This window comes from Syngnathus leptorhynchus, unplaced genomic scaffold (assembly GCF_054491065.1).
Source record: "Syngnathus leptorhynchus isolate UIUO unplaced genomic scaffold, UIUO_Slep HiC_scaffold_819, whole genome shotgun sequence".
Lineage (NCBI taxonomy): Eukaryota > Metazoa > Chordata > Actinopteri > Syngnathiformes > Syngnathidae > Syngnathus > Syngnathus leptorhynchus.
In genome coordinates, this window is record NW_028232653.1 from 1,831 (window position 1) to 17,500 (window position 15,670).

Below are 15,670 nucleotides of genomic sequence, written 5' to 3' on the forward strand. Positions count from 1 at the left end.
GCGCTGGGCGGACGCCAAAGCTCGGCAGGGCCGTGGGCACTTAGAAACTTTTTGCCAAGTTGGCTGTGAGCTCCAGGAGGAGACCGTCATTTTTCGTCATTCGAGGCCGACTGCGGAACCGGCGCTGAGCGGACGCCAAAGCTCGGCAGGGGCCGTGGGCACTTAGAAACTTTTTGCCAAGTTGGCTGTGAGCTCCAGGAGGAGACCGTTATTTTTCGTCATTCGAGGCCGACTGCGGAACCGGCGCTGGGCGGACGCCAAAGCTCGGCAGGGCCGTGGGCACTTAGAAACTTTTTGCCAAGTTGGCTGTGAGCTCCAGGAGGAGACCGTTATTTTTCGTCATTCGAGGCCGACTGCGGAACCGGCGCTGGGCGGACGCCAAAGCTCGGCAGGGCCGTGGGCACTTAGAAACTTTTTGCCAAGTTGGCTGTGAGCTCCAGGAGGAGACCGTTATTTTTCGTCATTCGAGGCCGACTGCGGAACCGGCGCTGGGCGGACGCCAAAGCTCGGCAGGGCCGTGGGCACTTAGAAACTTTTTGCCAAGTTGGCTGTGAGCTCCAGGAGGAGACCGTCATTTTTCGTCATTCGAGGCCGACTGCGGCACCGGCGCTGAGCGGACGCCAAAGCTCGGCAGGGCCGTGGGCACTTAGAAACTTTTTGCCAAGTTGGCTGTGAGCTCCAGGAGGAGACCGTTATTTTTCGTCATTCGAGGCCGACTGCGGAACCGGCGCTGGGCGGACGCCAAAGCTCGGCAGGGCCGTGGGCACTTAGAAACTTTTTGCCAAGTTGGCTGTGAGCTCCAGGAGGAGACCGTCATTTTTCGTCATTCGAGGCCGACTGCGGAACCGGCGCTGAGCGGACGCCAAAGCTCGGCAGGGCCGTGGGCACTTAGAAACTTTTTGCCAAGTTGGCTGTGAGCTCCAGGAGGAGACCGTTATTTTTCGTCATTCGAGGCCGACTGCGGAACCGGCGCTGGGCGGACGCCAAAGCTCGGCAGGGCCGTGGGCACTTAGAAACTTTTTGCCAAGTTGGCTGTGAGCTCCAGGAGGAGACCGTTATTTTTCGTCATTCGAGGCCGACTGCGGAACCGGCGCTGGGCGGACGCCAAAGCTCGGCAGGGCCGTGGGCACTTAGAAACTTTTTGCCAAGTTGGCTGTGAGCTCCAGGAGGAGACCGTTATTTTTCGTCATTCGAGGCCGACTGCGGAACCGGCGCTGGGCGGACGCCAAAGCTCGGCAGGGCCGTGGGCACTTAGAAACTTTTTGCCAAGTTGGCTGTGAGCTCCAGGAGGAGACCGTCATTTTTCGTCATTCGAGGCCGACTGCGGCACCGGCGCTGAGCGGACGCCAAAGCTCGGCAGGGCCGTGGGCACTTAGAAACTTTTTGCCAAGTTGGCTGTGAGCTCCAGGAGGAGACCGTTATTTTTCGTCATTCGAGGCCGACTGCGGAACCGGCGCTGGGCGGACGCCAAAGCTCGGCAGGGCCGTGGGCACTTAGAAACTTTTTGCCAAGTTGGCTGTGAGCTCCAGGAGGAGACCGTCATTTTTCGTCATTCGAGGCCGACTGCGGAACCGGCGCTGAGCGGACGCCAAAGCTCGGCAGGGCCGTGGGCACTTAGAAACTTTTTGCCAAGTTGGCTGTGAGCTCCAGGAGGAGACCGTTATTTTTCGTCATTCGAGGCCGACTGCGGAACCGGCGCTGGGCGGACGCCAAAGCTCGGCAGGGCCGTGGGCACTTAGAAACTTTTTGCCAAGTTGGCTGTGAGCTCCAGGAGGAGACCGTTATTTTTCGTCATTCGAGGCCGACTGCGGAACCGGCGCTGGGCGGACGCCAAAGCTCGGCAGGGCCGTGGGCACTTAGAAACTTTTTGCCAAGTTGGCTGTGAGCTCCAGGAGGAGACCGTTATTTTTCGTCATTCGAGGCCGACTGCGGAACCGGCGCTGGGCGGACGCCAAAGCTCGGCAGGGCCGTGGGCACTTAGAAACTTTTTGCCAAGTTGGCTGTGAGCTCCAGGAGGAGACCGTCATTTTTCGTCATTCGAGGCCGACTGCGGCACCGGCGCTGAGCGGACGCCAAAGCTCGGCAGGGCCGTGGGCACTTAGAAACTTTTTGCCAAGTTGGCTGTGAGCTCCAGGAGGAGACCGTTATTTTTCGTCATTCGAGGCCGACTGCGGAACCGGCGCTGGGCGGACGCCAAAGCTCGGCAGGGCCGTGGGCACTTAGAAACTTTTTGCCAAGTTGGCTGTGAGCTCCAGGAGGAGACCGTCATTTTTCGTCATTCGAGGCCGACTGCGGAACCGGCGCTGAGCGGACGCCAAAGCTCGGCAGGGCCGTGGGCACTTAGAAACTTTTTGCCAAGTTGGCTGTGAGCTCCAGGAGGAGACCGTTATTTTTCGTCATTCGAGGCCGACTGCGGAACCGGCGCTGGGCGGACGCCAAAGCTCGGCAGGGCCGTGGGCACTTAGAAACTTTTTGCCAAGTTGGCTGTGAGCTCCAGGAGGAGACCGTTATTTTTCGTCATTCGAGGCCGACTGCGGAACCGGCGCTGGGCGGACGCCAAAGCTCGGCAGGGCCGTGGGCACTTAGAAACTTTTTGCCAAGTTGGCTGTGAGCTCCAGGAGGAGACCGTTATTTTTCGTCATTCGAGGCCGACTGCGGAACCGGCGCTGGGCGGACGCCAAAGCTCGGCAGGGCCGTGGGCACTTAGAAACTTTTTGCCAAGTTGGCTGTGAGCTCCAGGAGGAGACCGTCATTTTTCGTCATTCGAGGCCGACTGCGGCACCGGCGCTGAGCGGACGCCAAAGCTCGGCAGGGCCGTGGGCACTTAGAAACTTTTTGCCAAGTTGGCTGTGAGCTCCAGGAGGAGACCGTTATTTTTCGTCATTCGAGGCCGACTGCGGAACCGGCGCTGGGCGGACGCCAAAGCTCGGCAGGGCCGTGGGCACTTAGAAACTTTTTGCCAAGTTGGCTGTGAGCTCCAGGAGGAGACCGTCATTTTTCGTCATTCGAGGCCGACTGCGGCACCGGCGCTGAGCGGACGCCAAAGCTCGGCAGGGCCGTGGGCACTTAGAAACTTTTTGCCAAGTTGGCTGTGAGCTCCAGGAGGAGACCGTTATTTTTCGTCATTCGAGGCCGACTGCGGAACCGGCGCTGGGCGGACGCCAAAGCTCGGCAGGGCCGTGGGCACTTAGAAACTTTTTGCCAAGTTGGCTGTGAGCTCCAGGAGGAGACCGTCATTTTTCGTCATTCGAGGCCGACTGCGGCACCGGCGCTGAGCGGACGCCAAAGCTCGGCAGGGCCGTGGGCACTTAGAAACTTTTTGCCAAGTTGGCTGTGAGCTCCAGGAGGAGACCGTTATTTTTCGTCATTCGAGGCCGACTGCGGAACCGGCGCTGGGCGGACGCCAAAGCTCGGCAGGGCCGTGGGCACTTAGAAACTTTTTGCCAAGTTGGCTGTGAGCTCCAGGAGGAGACCGTCATTTTTCGTCATTCGAGGCCGACTGCGGCACCGGCGCTGAGCGGACGCCAAAGCTCGGCAGGGCCGTGGGCACTTTGCCACTTTTTCGCCACAATTGGCTGTGAGCTCCAGGAGGAGACCGTTATTTTTCGTCATTCTAGGCCGGTTGCAGAACCGGCGCGGCTCGGATGCACGAGCCCGCAGAGCCGTGGGCACTTAGAAAAATTTCAGAGAGGCGACACTTTGCCATTTTTTCAGAGAGGTGACACTTAGTCGTTTTTTCGAAAGTTGACACTTAGCCGTTTTTTCGAAAGTTGACACTTAGTCGTTTTTTCGAAAGTTGACACTTAGTCGTTTTTTCGCCAAAGTGCCCACCTCCAGCGCGTGCCACGGCGCTTTCCAGGTCTTCTATCCGACCTTGTGCTGTCGAGGACGGCGTGTCCGACGCCGTGGGGAGACCAGCACCATCTCCTCCATACTCGTAAACGAGGTGCTTTGGAAAACGGGGGGAAAGTCGATGAGTACACTGACTACTGGGACCATTTCATTGTACTCTGGCGCACCTGAAGACCAAAAAAGGTACTGCACCTTAGCCCGGGTACCTCACCCCCTGGTACCTCGAGGTGAGCTCCAGGGAGAGAGGCTGATTTTTTGCTTTTTGAGGCCGACCACCGAACCGGCGCGGGGCGGACTCACAAGCCCCGCAGAGCCGTGGGCACTTAGTCGTTTTTTCGAAAGTTGACACTTAGTCGTTTTTTCGCCGATTTTGCTGGGACCTCCAGGCGAGGACCGGCGTTTTTCGTCTTCCGGGTCCGACCCGGGAACCAGCGCCGAGCGGACACATTCGCTCGCTAGTGCCGTTGGCACTTAGAAAATTTTTCGTTTGTCATGAGCTCCGGGCGGAGACCGGCGTTTTTCGTCTTCCGGGTCCGACCCGGGAACCAGCGCCGAGCGGACACATTCGCTCGCAAGTGCCGTTGGCACTTAGAAAATTTTTCGTTTGTCATGAGCTCCGGGCGGAGAGCGGCGTTTTTCGTCTTCCGGGTTCGACCCGGGAACCAGCGCCGAGCGGACACATTCGCTCGCTAGTGCCGTTGGCACTTAGAAAATGTTTCGTTTGTCATGAGCTCCGGGCGGAGAGCGGCGTTTTTCGTCTTCCGGGTTCGACCCGGGAACCAGCGCCGAGCGGACACATTCGCTCGCTAGTGCCGTTGGCACTTAGAAAATTTTTCGTTTGTCATGAGCTCCGGGCGGAGAGCGGCGTTTTTCGTCTTCCGGGTTCGACCCGGGAACCAGCGCCGAGCGGACACATTCGCTCGCTAGTGCCGTTGGCACTTAGAAAATTTTTCGTTTGTCATGAGCTCCGGGCGGAGAGCGGCGTTTTTCGTCTTCCGGGTTCGACCCGGGAACCAGCGCCGAGCGGACACATTCGCTCGCTAGTGCCGTTGGCACTTAGAAAATTTTTCGTTTGTCATGAGCTCCGGGCGGAGACCGGCATTTTTCGTCATTCGAGGCCGACGGGGGAACCAGCCGGAGCGGACACGTTTGCTCGGAAGAGCCGTTGGCACTTAGAAAAAATTCCGTGTCTCGTGAGCTCCAGGGGGGACAGGCTGGTTTTATTCATCCGTAGCCGACATGGGAACCAGCGCGGAGCGGATTGGTGTTGCGCTGCCATATACCTCATCTCTCTCAAGAGTCCCCCCCTTATACGTGCCGATGGTGTTTTGGAAAACGGGGGGTAACTGGATGAGTACACTGACTAGTGGGACCAAGTACACTAATAGCCCCTGGTACCTAAAATGGAAGTATAGAGGCCGACTTTCGGGCAAGATCACGCCGGGTTAGGCTTCCAGGACCTCGGCTAAGCAATTTTAACGGGTTGCCCGGTTCTTTTTTGAACCAGCCCGGTTCTTTTTTTTTATCCAGCCCGGTTCTTTTTACACTTCCAGCTGGAGCTCGGGAGCGGCTTTTTGCACAAGATCACGCCGTGTTAGGCTTCCAGGACCTCAGCTAAGCAATTTTAACGGGTCGCCCGGTTCTTTTTTGATCCAGCCCGGTTCTTTTTTTTATCCAGCCTGGTTCTTTTTACACTTCCAGCTGGAGCTCGGGAGCGGCTTTTTGCACAAGAACACGCCGTGTTAGGCTTCCAGGACCTCGGCTAAGCAATTTTAACGGGTCGCCCGGTTCTTTTTTGATCCAGCCCGGTTCTTTTTTTTATCCAGCCTGGTTCTTTTTACACTTCCAGCTGGAGCTCGGGAGCGGCTTTTTGCACAAGAACACGCCGTGTTAGGCTTCCAGGACCTCGGCTAAGCAATTTTAACGGGTCGCCCGGTTCTTTTTTGATCCAGCCCGGTTCTTTTTTTTATCCAGCCTGGTTCTTTTTACACTTCCAGCTGGAGCTCGGGAGCGGCTTTTTGCACAAGATCACGCCGTGTTAGGCTTCCAGGACCTCGGCTAAGCAATTTTAACGGGTCGCCCGGTTCTTTTTTGATCCAGCCCGGTTCTTTTTTTTATCCAGCCTGGTTCTTTTTACACTTCCAGCTGGAGCTCGGGAGCGGCTTTTTGCACAAGATCACGCCGTGTTAGGCTTCCAGGACCTCGGCTAAGCAATTTTAACGGGTCGCCCGGTTCTTTTTTTTTATCCAGCCCGGTTCTTTTTTTATCCAGCCCGGTTCTTTTTACACTTCCAGCTGGAGCTCGGGAGCGGCTTTTTGCACAAGATCACGCCGTGTTAGGCTTCCAGGACCTCGGCTAAGCAATTTTAACGGGTTGCCCGGTTCTTTTTTGAACCAGCCCGGTTCTTTTTTTTATCCAGCCTGGTTCTTTTTACACTTCCAGCTGGAGCTCGGGAGCGGCTTTTTGCACAAGAACACGCCGTGTTAGGCTTCCAGGACCTCGGCTAAGCAATTTTAACGGGTCGCCCGGTTCTTTTTTGATCCAGCCCGGTTCTTTTTTTTATCCAGCCTGGTTCTTTTTACACTTCCAGCTGGAGCTCGGGAGCGGCTTTTTGCACAAGAACACGCCGTGTTAGGCTTCCAGGACCTCGGCTAAGCAATTTTAACGGGTTGCCCGGTTCTTTTTTGAACCAGCCCGGTTCTTTTTTTTATCCAGCCTGGTTCTTTTTACACTTCCAGCTGGAGCTCGGGAGCGGCTTTTTGCACAAGAACACGCCGTGTTAGGCTTCCAGGACCTCGGCTAAGCAATTTTAACGGGTCGCCCGGTTCTTTTTTGATCCAGCCCGGTTCTTTTTTTTATCCAGCCTGGTTCTTTTTACACTTCCAGCTGGAGCTCGGGAGCGGCTTTTTGCACAAGATCACGCCGTGTTAGGCTTCCAGGACCTCGGCTAAGCAATTTTAACGGGTCGCCCGGTTCTTTTTTTTATCCAGCCCGGTTCTTTTTTTATCCAGCCCGGTTCTTTTTACACTTCCAGCTGGAGCTCGGGAGCGGCTTTTTGCACAAGATCACGCCGTGTTAGGCTTCCAGGACCTCGGCTAAGCAATTTTAACGGGTCGCCCGGTTCTTTTTTGATCCAGCCCGGTTCTTTTTTTTATCCAGCCTGGTTCTTTTTACACTTCCAGCTGGAGCTCGGGAGCGGCTTTTTGCACAAGAACACGCCGTGTTAGGCTTCCAGGACCTCGGCTAAGCAATTTTAACGGGTCGCCCGGTTCTTTTTTTTATCCAGCCCGGTTCTTTTTTTATCCAGCCCGGTTCTTTTTACACTTCCAGCTGGAGCTCGGGAGCGGCTTTTTGCACAAGATCACGCCGTGTTAGGCTTCCAGGACCTCGGCTAAGCAATTTTAACGGGTCGCCCGGTTCTTTTTTGATCCAGCCCGGTTCTTTTTTTTATCCAGCCTGGTTCTTTTTACACTTCCAGCTGGAGCTCGGGAGCGGCTTTTTGCACAAGAACACGCCGTGTTAGGCTTCCAGGACCTCGGCTAAGCAATTTTAACGGGTCGCCCGGTTCTTTTTTTTATCCAGCCCGGTTCTTTTTTTATCCAGCCCGGTTCTTTTTACACTTCCAGCTGGAGCTCGGGAGCGGCTTTTTGCACAAGATCACGCCGTGTTAGGCTTCCAGGACCTCGGCTAAGCAATTTTAACGGGTCGCCCGGTTCTTTTTTGATCCAGCCCGGTTCTTTTTTTTATCCAGCCCGGTTCTTTTTACACTTCCAGCTGGAGCTTGGGAGCGGCTTTTTGCACAAGAACACGCCGTGTTAGGCTTCCAGGACCTCGGCTAAGCAATTTTAACGGGTCGCCCGGTTCTTTTTTGATCCAGCCCGGTTCTTTTTTTATCCAGCCCGGTTCTTTTTACACTTCCAGCTGGAGCTCGGGAGCGGCTTTTTGCACAAGATCACGCCGGGTTAGGCTTCCAGGACCTCGGCTAAGCAATTTTAACGGGTCGCCCGGTTCTTTTTTGATCCAGCCCGGTTCTTTTTTTATCCAGCCCGGTTCTTTTTACACTTCCAGCTGGAGCTCGGGAGCGGTTTTTTGCACAAGATCACGCCGTGTTAGGCTTCCAGGACCTCGGCTAAGCAATTTTAACGGGTCGCCCGGTTCTTTTTTGATCCAGCCCGGTTCTTTTTTTTATCCAGCCCGGTTCTTTTCACACTTCCAGCTGGAGCTCGGCAGCGGCTATTTGCACAAGATCACGCCGGGTTAGGCTTCCAGGACCTCGGCTAAGCAATTTTAACGGGTCGCCCGGTTCTTTTTTGATCCAGCCCGGTTCTTTTTTTATCCAGCCCGGTTCTTTTTACACTTCCAGCTGGAGCTCGGGAGCGGCTTTTTGCACAAGATCACGCCGTGTTAGGCTTCCAGGACCTCGGCTAAGCAATTTTAACGGGTCGCCCGGTTCTTTTTTGATCCAGCCCGGTTCTTTTTTTATCCAGCCCGGTTCTTTTTACACTTCCAGCTGGAGCTCGGGAGCGGTTTTTTGCACAAGATCACGCCGTGTTAGGCTTCCAGGACCTCGGCTAAGCAATTTTAACGGGCCGCCCGGTTCTTTTTTGATCCAGCCCGGTTCTTTTTTGATCCAGCCCGGTTCTTTTTCCACTTCCAGCTGGAGCTCAGCAGCGGCTTTTTGCACAAGATCACGCCGGGTTAGGCTTCCAGGACCTCGGCTAAGCAATTTTAACGGGTCGCCCGGTTCTTTTTTGATCCAGCCCGGTTCTTTTTTTATCCAGCCCGGTTCTTTTTACACTTCCAGCTGGAGCTCGGGAGCGGTTTTTTGCACAAGATCACGCCGTGTTAGGCTTCCAGGACCTCGGCTAAGCAATTTTAACGGGCCGCCCGGTTCTTTTTTGATCCAGCCCGGTTCTTTTTTGATCCAGCCCGGTTCTTTTTCCACTTCCAGCTGGAGCTCAGCAGCGGCTTTTTGCACAAGATCACGCCGGGTTAGGCTTCCAGGACCTCGGCTAAGCACTTCTAACGGGTCGCCCGGTTCTTTTTTTGAACCAGCCCGGTTCTTTTTACACTTCCAGCTGGAGCTCAGCAGCGGCTTTTTGCACAAGATCACGCCGGGTTAGGGTTCCAGGACCTCGGCTAAGCAATTTTAACGGGCCGCCCGGTTCTTTTTTTGATCCAGCCCGGTTCTTTTTACACTTCCAGCTGGAGCTCAGCAGCGGCTTTTTGCACAAGATCACGCCGGGTTAGGCTTCCAGGACCTCGCCTAAGCACTTCTAACGGGCCCTGGTCCACCCCTGCCAGCGCATTTCAAAACTTGGCATTAATTTCGACCTAAGAGACGAAGTCTGATTTTTTTCTACCACTTGGGCGGCCTTTTTGCACCCAGAACACCCGCACCGGCACCATAAATTCGAAGGGTGCCGAGTGCGTCGGCGCAGATTCTGCGACGGAGTGACACTTCCCTCTTGTGGACATTCGGCGGTAGGTGAAATGCGCACTCGGTCTTCTCTTTTCTTTTCCTTCCAGTGAAACTTTGGCAACATTCTGCGAGCTGCTGGCTTCCAGAACCTCGGCCAAGCAGGTGGAGGATTTTTTTCCACTTCCAGCTGGAGGTGAGGAGGGACTTTTTGGGCAAGATCACGCCGACTTAGCAAGCAAGGTGGAAGTGCCAGCATGCTCCGTGGCTGGAAGTGTGGATGTGCCAGCACCCTCCCTGCCTATGGAAGTGTGGAGCTCCAGCACCCTCCCTGCCTATGGAAGTGTGGAGCTCCAGCACCCTCCCTGCCTATGGAAGTGTGGAGCTCCAGCACCCTCCCTGCCTATGGAAGTGTGGAGCTCCAGCACCCTCCCTGCCTATGGAAGTGTGGAGCTCCAGCACCCTCCCTGCCTATGGAAGTGTGGAGCTCCAGCACCCTCCCTGCCTATGGAAGTGTGGAGCTCCAGCACCCTCCCTGCCTATGGAAGTGTGGAGCTCCAGCACCCTCCCTGCCTATGGAAGTGTGGAGCTCCAGCACCCTCCCTGCCTATGGAAGTGTGGAGCTCCAGCACCCTCCCTGCCTATGGAAGTGTGGAGCTCCAGCACCCTCCCTGCCTATGGAAGTGTGGAGCTCCAGCACCCTCCCTGCCTATGGAAGTGTGGAGCTCCAGCACCCTCCCTGCCTATGGAAGTGTGGAGCTCCAGCACCCTCCCTGCCTATGGAAGTGTGGAGCTCCAGCACCCTCCCTGCCTATGGAAGTGTGGAGCTCCAGCACCCTCCCTGCCTATGGAAGTGTGGAGCTCCAGCACCCTCCCTGCCTATGGAAGTGTGGAGCTCCAGCACCCTCCCTGCCTATGGAAGTGTGGAGCTCCAGCACCCTCCCTGCCTATGGAAGTGTGGAGCTCCAGCACCCTCCCTGCCTATGGAAGTGTGGAGCTCCAGCACCCTCCCTGCCTATGGAAGTGTGGAGCTCCAGCACCCTCCCTGCCTATGGAAGTGTGGAGCTCCAGCACCCTCCCTGCCTATGGAAGTGTGGAGCTCCAGCACCCTCCCTGCCTATGGAAGTGTGGAGCTCCAGCACCCTCCCTGCCTATGGAAGTGTGGAGCTCCAGCACCCTCCCTGCCTATGGAAGTGTGGAGCTCCAGCACCCTCCCTGCCTATGGAAGTGTGGAGCTCCAGCACCCTCCCTGCCTATGGAAGTGTGGAGCTCCAGCACCCTCCCTGCCTATGGAAGTGTGGAGCTCCAGCACCCTCCCTGCCTATGGAAGTGTGGAGCTCCAGCACCCTCCCTGCCTATGGAAGTGTGGAGCTCCAGCACCCTCCCTGCCTATGGAAGTGTGGAGCTCCAGCACCCTCCCTGCCTATGGAAGTGTGGAGCTCCAGCACCCTCCCTGCCTATGGAAGTGTGGAGCTCCAGCACCCTCCCTGCCTATGGAAGTGTGGAGCTCCAGCACCCTCCCTGCCTATGGAAGTGTGGAGCTCCAGCACCCTCCCTGCCTATGGAAGTGTGGAGCTCCAGCACCCTCCCTGCCTATGGAAGTGTGGAGCTCCAGCACCCTCCCTGCCTATGGAAGTGTGGAGCTCCAGCACCCTCCCTGCCTATGGAAGTGTGGAGCTCCAGCACCCTCCCTGCCTATGGAAGTGTGGAGCTCCAGCACCCTCCCTGCCTATGGAAGTGTGGAGCTCCAGCACCCTCCCTGCCTATGGAAGTGTGGAGCTCCAGCACCCTCCCTGCCTATGGAAGTGTGGAGCTCCAGCACCCTCCCTGCCTATGGAAGTGTGGAGCTCCAGCACCCTCCCTGCCTATGGAAGTGTGGAGCTCCAGCACCCTCCCTGCCTATGGAAGTGTGGAGCTCCAGCACCCTCCCTGCCTATGGAAGTGTGGAGCTCCAGCACCCTCCCTGCCTATGGAAGTGTGGAGCTCCAGCACCCTCCCTGCCTATGGAAGTGTGGAGCTCCAGCACCCTCCCTGCCTATGGAAGTGTGGAGCTCCAGCACCCTCCCTGCCTATGGAAGTGTGGAGCTCCAGCACCCTCCCTGCCTATGGAAGTGTGGAGCTCCAGCACCCTCCCTGCCTATGGAAGTGTGGAGCTCCAGCACCCTCCCTGCCTATGGAAGTGTGGAGCTCCAGCACCCTCCCTGCCTATGGAAGTGTGGAGCTCCAGCACCCTCCCTGCCTATGGAAGTGTGGAGCTCCAGCACCCTCCCTGCCTATGGAAGTGTGGAGCTCCAGCACCCTCCCTGCCTATGGAAGTGTGGAGCTCCAGCACCCTCCGTGCCTATGGAAGTGTGGAGCTCCAGCACCCTCCCTGCCTATGGAAGTGTGGCGCTCCAGCACCCTCCGTGCCTGGAGCTATGGAAGTATGGAGCTCCAGCACCCTCCGTGCCTATGGAAGTGTGGAGCTCCAGCACCCTCCGTGCCTGGAGCTATGGAAGTGTGGAGCTCCAGCACCCTCCGTGCCTAGGGAAGTGTGGAGCTCCAGCACCCTCCGTGCCTATGGAAGAGCCACCTCCGCGGGCATGCTGCTCAACCACGCCGGCCCAGAGTTCCAGCCGCTCGGCTACACTCTCTCACAAGCCCCGCCTGGAGCTCCCCAGCCCGCCCCTGGTACCATCAACTACCGAGGCCAGCCGCTCGACCAGGCCGGCCCAGAGTTCCAGCCGCTCGGATAAGCTCTGTCACTCTCCCGCTAAGCAGCCACCGGTAACGGGGAAATGTCGCCGCCTTGTGGACACGCCGTTGTAAATGAATGGGCTTTCGCACTTAGTGCAATTTTCGCCAGCTCCGTGGCTGCAAGTATGGAGCTATGGAGCTATGGAGCCACCAGACAGGCTGGAGCTCTGGAGCTATGGAAGTATGGAGCTCTGGAGCTATGGAGCTATGGAGCTATGGAGCTCTGGGGCTATGGAGCTATGGAGCTATGGAGCTCTGGAGCTCTGGTGCTATGGAGCTATGGCGCTCTGGAAGTATGGAGCTATGGAGCTATGGAGCTATGGAGCTATGGAAGTCTGGAGCTATGGAAGTATGGAGCTATGGAAGTATGGAGCTATGGAGCTATGGAGCTATGGAGCTATGGAGCTATGGAGCCACCAGCCAGCACCCTCCGTGGCTGGATCAATGGAAGTGTTTTAGGTACCAGGCAGCCAAAGGGCCGAGGCCTCACGCTCGACCACGCCGGCGCAGAGTTCCAGCCGCTCGGATAAGCTCTGTCACTCACCCGCCGCGCAGCCACCGGTAACGGGGAAATGTCGCCGCCTTGTGGACACGCCGTTGTAAATGAATGGGCTTTCGCACTTAGTGCAATTTTCGCCAACTCTCTGACTGGAGCTATGGAAGTATGGAGCTATGGAGCCACCAGCCACCCAGGCTGGAGCTATGGAGCTCTGGAGCTATGGAGCTCTGGTGCTATGGAAGTATGGAGCTATGGAGCTATGGAAGTATGGCGCTATGGAGCTATGGAGCTCTGGAAGTATGGAGCTATGGAGCTCTGGAGGTATGGAGCTATGGAGCCCTGGAGCCCTGGAGCTATGGAGCCCTGGAGCCCTGGAGCTATGGAGCCCTGGAGCTATGGAGCTATGGAGCCCTGGAGCTATGGAGCCCTGGAGCTATGGAGCTATGGAGCTCTGGTGCTATGGAGCTATGGAGCTCTGGTGCTATGGAGCTATGGAGCTCTGGTGCTATGGAGCTATGGAGCTCTGGTGCTATGGAGCTATGGAGCTCTGGTGCTATGGAGCTCTGGAGCTCTGGTGCTATGGAGCTATGGAGCTCTGGTGCTATGGAGCTCTGGAGCTCTGGTGCTATGGAGCTCTGGAGCTCTGGTGCTATGGAGCTATGGAGCTCTGGTGCTATGGAGCTATGGAGCTCTGGTGCTATGGAGCTATGGAGCTCTGGTGCTATGGAGCTATGGAGCTATGGAGCCACCAGCCAGCACCCTCCGTGGCTGGATCAATGGAAGTGTTTTAGGTACCAGGCAGCCAAAGGGCCGGGGCCTCACGCTCGACCACGCCGGCGCAGAGTTCCAGCCGCTCGGATAAGCTCTGTCACTCACCCGCCGCGCAGCCACCGGTAACGGGGAAATGTCGCCGCCTGGCGGACACGCCGTTGTAAATGAATGGGCTTTCGCACTTAGTGCAATTTTAGCCAACTCCGTGGCTGCAAGTATGGAAGTATGGAGCTATGGAGCCACCAGCCAGCACCCTCCGCGGCTGGAGCTATGGAAGTATGGAGCTATGGAGCTATGGAGCTCTGGAAGTATGGAGCTATGGAGCTCTGGAGGTATGGAGCTATGGAGCCCTGGAGCCCTGGAGCTATGGAGCCCTGGAGCTATGGAGCTATGGAGCCCTGGAGCTATGGAGCCCTGGAGCTATGGAGCTATGGAGCTCTGGTGCTATGGAGCTATGGAGCTCTGGTGCTATGGAGCTATGGAGCTCTGGTGCTATGGAGCTATGGAGCTCTGGTGCTATGGAGCTATGGAGCTCTGGTGCTATGGAGCTATGGAGCTCTGGTGCTATGGAGCTATGGAGCTCTGGTGCTATGGAGCTATGGAGCTCTGGTGCTATGGAGCTATGGAGCTCTGGTGCTATGGAGCTATGGAGCTCTGGTGCTATGGAGCTATGGAGCTATGGAGCTCTGGTGCTATGGAGCTATGGAGCTCTGGTGCTATGGAGCTATGGAGCTCTGGTGCTATGGAGCTATGGAGCTCTGGTGCTATGGAGCTCTGGTGCTATGGAGCTCTGGTGCTATGGAGCTATGGAGCTCTGGTGCTATGGAGCTCTGGAGCTCTGGAGGTATGGAGCTATGGAGCTATGGAGCCACCAGCCAGCACCCTCCGTGGCTGGATCAATGGAAGTGTTTTAGGTACCAGGCAGCCAAAGGGCCGAGGCCTCACGCTCGACCACGCCGGCGCAGAGTTCCAGCCGCTCGGATAAGCTCTGTCACTCACCCGCCGCGCAGCCACCGGTAACGGGGAAATGTCGCCGCCTTGTGGACACGCCGTTGTAAATGAATGGGCTTTCGCACTTAGTGCAATTTTAGCACACTCTCTGACTGGAGCTATGGAAGTATGGAGCTATGGAGCCACCAGCCACCCAGGCTGGAGCTATGGAGCTATGGAGCTCTGGTGCTATGGAGCTATGGAGCTCTGGTGCTATGGAGCTATGGAGCTCTGGTGCTATGGAGCTATGGAGCTCTGGTGCTATGGAGCTATGGAGCTCTGGTGCTATGGAGCTATGGAGCTCTGGTGCTATGGAGCTATGGAGCTCTGGTGCTATGGAGCTCTGGAGCTCTGGAGGTATGGAGCTATGGAGCTATGGAGCCACCAGCCAGCACCCTCCGTGGCTGGATCAATGGAAGTGTTTTAGGTACCAGGCAGCCAAAGGGCCGGGGCCTCACGCTCGACCACGCCGGCGCAGAGTTCCAGCCGCTCGGATAAGCTCTGTCACTCACCCGCCGCGCAGCCACCGGTAACGGGGAAATGTCGCCGCCTGGCGGACACGCCGTTGTAAATGAATGGGCTTTCGCACTTAGTGCAATTTTAGCCAACTCCGTGGCTGCAAGTATGGAAGTATGGAGCTATGGAGCCACCAGCCAGCACCCTCCGCGGCTGGAGCTATGGAAGTATGGAGCTATGGAGCTCTGGGGCTATGGAAGTATGGAGCTCTGGGGCTATGGAGCTCCGGGGCTATGGAGCTCCGGGGCTATGGAGCTCCGGGGCTATGGAGCTCCGGGGCTATGGAGCTCTGGAGCTCCGGGGCTATGGAGCTCCGGGGCTATGGAGCTCCGGGGCTATGGAGCTCTGGAGCTATGGAAGTATGGATGATCCAGCACCCTCCGTGGCTGACCGCTGGTGCTCGGGGCCGGTGAACTCGGCACCCGCCGGAGGCGGGTGCCTCGGTGACCGCTGTCGCTTGGGGCCAGTGAACTCGGCACCCGCCTTCGGCGGGTGCCTCGGTGACCGGTTGTCGCTTGGGGCCAGTGAACTCGGCACCCGCCTTCGGCGGGTGCCTCGGTGACCGGTTGTCGCTTGGGGCCGGTGAACTCGGCACCCGCCTTCGGCGGGTGCCTCGGTGACCGGTTGTCGCTTGGGGCCGGTGAACTCGGCACCCGCCTTCGGCGGGTGCCTCGGTGACCGGTTGTCGCTTGGGGCCGGTGAACTCGGCACCCGCCTTCGGCGGGTGCCTCGGTGGCGGTCGGGGTTGGTGCTTGGGGACCGGCTTCGCTTCTGGAAGTCTGGGGGAGGCGGTCTGGTGGTGGTGGCCGACGTTGATGGTGGTGGGGCGGGAAGAAGAAGGTTGTAGTCCCCAGCCCGCCGCATAGGAAAATTTTAGGTACCAGGAG